Source organism: Dasypus novemcinctus, chromosome 1, assembly GCF_030445035.2.
Source record: "Dasypus novemcinctus isolate mDasNov1 chromosome 1, mDasNov1.1.hap2, whole genome shotgun sequence".
Lineage (NCBI taxonomy): Eukaryota > Metazoa > Chordata > Mammalia > Cingulata > Dasypodidae > Dasypus > Dasypus novemcinctus.
In genome coordinates, this window is record NC_080673.1 from 31,979,866 (window position 1) to 31,983,276 (window position 3,411).

Below are 3,411 nucleotides of genomic sequence, written 5' to 3' on the forward strand. Positions count from 1 at the left end.
CAGGGCACTCCTTGCGCACATCAGCACTGTGCATGGGCCAGCTGCACACGGGTCAAGGAGGACCGGGGTTTGAACCGCAGACCTCCCATGTGGTAGGCAGATGCCCTAACCACTGGGCCAAGTCCGCCGCCTTGCTGTTCTTTTAATTCACCAGACCCTCTCACTCCGGGGCCTAAGTGAGTGCTTTCATTCACTCACTCATTCTATCACCCATATAATGTTATCACTCTTTTTTAAGCCAAGAACTTTCTAGGAGCTGAGGATAAAGTAATTAACAAGACATGCAAAATTATTGCCATTGTGGAGCTTCTACAATGTAGGATGTGGGGATGGTCTGGTGAAACAGAAGATTCAACTTCTACAAGGGGGAGAAATGTTAAAATTTCAGTGAAGCATTCTCAGATTAAACCTATTTACTACTTCAACACTGTCCTCCACAAATCACTAATACCTCTTCCCTGGACTGTTTTTTTTCTATAGAAATTATTACTATTTTACAGATTTTATATTTTCTTTATTACTTTATTCATTTTCTGACTCAAATTACTCTAATTACTGCACACCCACAACCTAGAACAATGCCCGGCAGATAGAAGGCACTCAATAAATATTTGTTGAGTGGATGGATAACCAGTGTAGGAATACATTACAAGAGAAACTGAGGTGCAGGAACTGCAATATCAGACCACTTAAGCCAGCAGGGATGAGAGTAGTAGGTGGAAAACAGTTGATTGGGAACATTGAATAATGGACAGTGTGGTCCAAGCAGGACAAGCACACACCATCACAGGAAGACCTATGCTTGAGCTACCCTCTCTCTTTATTCCCACTGCATTTTTTTGAAGAGTTCTTTATTTTCAATTTATTTCTTCCCCCCTCCACCCTCCCCCTCTCCCCCTCCTCGTCCTCCCTCCTCCTCTCCCCTCCTCTTCCCCCCTCCCACTCCCTCCTCCCGTTGTATGTTCTCTGTGTCTATTTGTTGTGTGTTCTTCTTTGTCCACTTCTGTTGTTGTCAGCGGCATGGGAATCCGTGTCTCTCTTTGTTGCGTCATCCCGCTGCGTCAGCTCTCTGTGTGTGTGGCACCGTTCCTGGGCAGGCTGCACTTTCTTTCGCGCTGGGCGGCTCTCCTTACGGGGCGCACTCCTTGCACGTAGGGCTCCCCTACATGGGGGACACCCCTGCATGGCAGGGCACCCCTTGCACACATCAGCACTGCGCATGGGCCAGCTCCACATGGGTCAAGGAGGCCCAGGGTTGAACCACGGCCCTCCCATGTGGTAGACGGATGCCCTAACCACTGGGCCAAGTCTGCTTCCCCCACTGCATTTTTAAAGTTCTGTTTTCCAGTGAAAATTTCCAGGACACACAGAGTAAACAAAGACTATAGTTACTTAAAATATTAAAGGGCTATTTCCACCCAAGATTTGATAAGCCTGTAAAAATAGTTTTCTAATTTTTTTACATTTACAAAATAAAAATATTTGAGATGTTGAGAGAAACCACACTATGCTGCATGATTTAATATAAAATCAGCAACAGAACTCTTTTTTCCAAAGTTTCCTCTGCATAGGCTAAAGAAGAAGCCAGGAACTACATTCACCAGATTTCCCTTCTTAGGTATCAGTGAGAAATATGAGATTTAGAAAAAGTAAAAGGAAGAGAGGCCATTATACTCCAGGGCCAATTGCTGGCCGATAGATAGGAAGACATGATGAAGTCATGAAGACTCTCAACTGAGCTTCTTGGGAATCACCCAAATCAGTCTGGCAGACAGAGATCAGCTTTCCTGACCTCTCCACCTGCAGTTCTTTCAATGGTGGTATAACACTGTAACTTCCTCTCCTAAGAATGATAATACTTAAATACACAGAGTATCTTTTGTTGCCCTGATTGAACCCTTAGTAAAAAAGATATATTTGTATATCTTTAAGTAATAGCCTTTAATTTTAAGAAAAAATCTCCCACCACTAACTCTCCATTTAGCTTTTATAATATCACATGCCAATAACAATAAACTTATTAAGAGATTACTTAATATAATACTTCAGTAACAGAGGTGACATTAGTTCTTGGACTCCAACTAGATGTAATGAACTTAAGTACATTCAAAACCTACAAAAGGAAATTAGGATGGTCATGATCAGAGTTGCCGTCCTGTTCTAAACAAGTGTAAAACTAAGTAAAATGCATGAGACAAATGTTTTCAGGTACCAGGAAACAGGCAAAACATAAACGTGATTCTTGAGAGAGAGAAAATTCAGTAGATTAGCCTTCTGTCTACCTTGGTTTTCTGTTGAGGGCACTTTCTAAATAGAAGCCCAAATAGGAGGACCTCAGGCAAAACATAATGCATTCCCTGAACTGAAAATGCAGAGACTGATGTTCTGGCATTGTGAGGAGCTGAAATTTGTCGAATAAGGTGCCAATAAAAAGGAATGTGTGAAAAGATGATGCCCAGAAATCTTTGATGTTTTCCCTACAGGATTTGACCAAGGAGTGAACTAAGCAAGTTCTTTATCAAGACTGTATGGAGAGCAAAACTCATTGGCAAGATTATAAGGCTGATATCGAACAAAAGATAGCAGAGATCATAAAATATGGGGTGTTTAGAAACTTTGTAGATGCCTCAGGAAATCAGTTAAGACCCTGTATTACTCAGCCAAAGGGTTGCTCATGCAAAATACCAGAAATCTGCTGGCTTTTATAAAGGGTATTTATTTGGAATAGAAGCTTAGAATTACAAGGCCCTAAATAGTCCACCTCAAGGTTGCTTTCTGACCAAAGTCAGTTGCCACATGTTGAAGCAAGATGGTTGCTGAGAGATCTCTGCTTGGTCTCTCCGGGCTTCCTGTATCAATCTCTGGCATAGGGTTCATTTGTTTTCAGGCCTTCTCAAAGCTGCTCAGCCGCTCTGTACTCTTCAGCTGCAAACTATCAGGTGACTGGCTTATCTCTCCCAGGGACCCCAGGATCAAACATGACAGAGCTCTCTCTCTTCTTGTGTCTTCCTGAATGAGCACCCACTTATATCAACTCACCAGGGGGCAGGGACTCAACCTGCATCATACTCTACCAATGTAGTCAAATGAAAAGCCCTAAATTGATTTTGTCAAATAAACTTAAAACCTTTGAATTTTATACAATCAATGATAATCACACCCAGAGGAATAGACTAGTTTACAAACATAATTATTCTCTTCTTGGGATTCACAATCTCAAACTGCCATAGACCCCCAAAAAAGCAAAGCCTTAGGAGTAGCAATTATGACCTAATGTAAATGTAATGCCCTGTGACTAAGAATGAACCTGAAAAAGATCATAATTTAAAAGAGGAAATGCTAAGTCTAAAAAGATTAAAAAGTTCCACCAGTAATTTAACGTCTTGCCAGAAAAAATATAATCAATGCTAC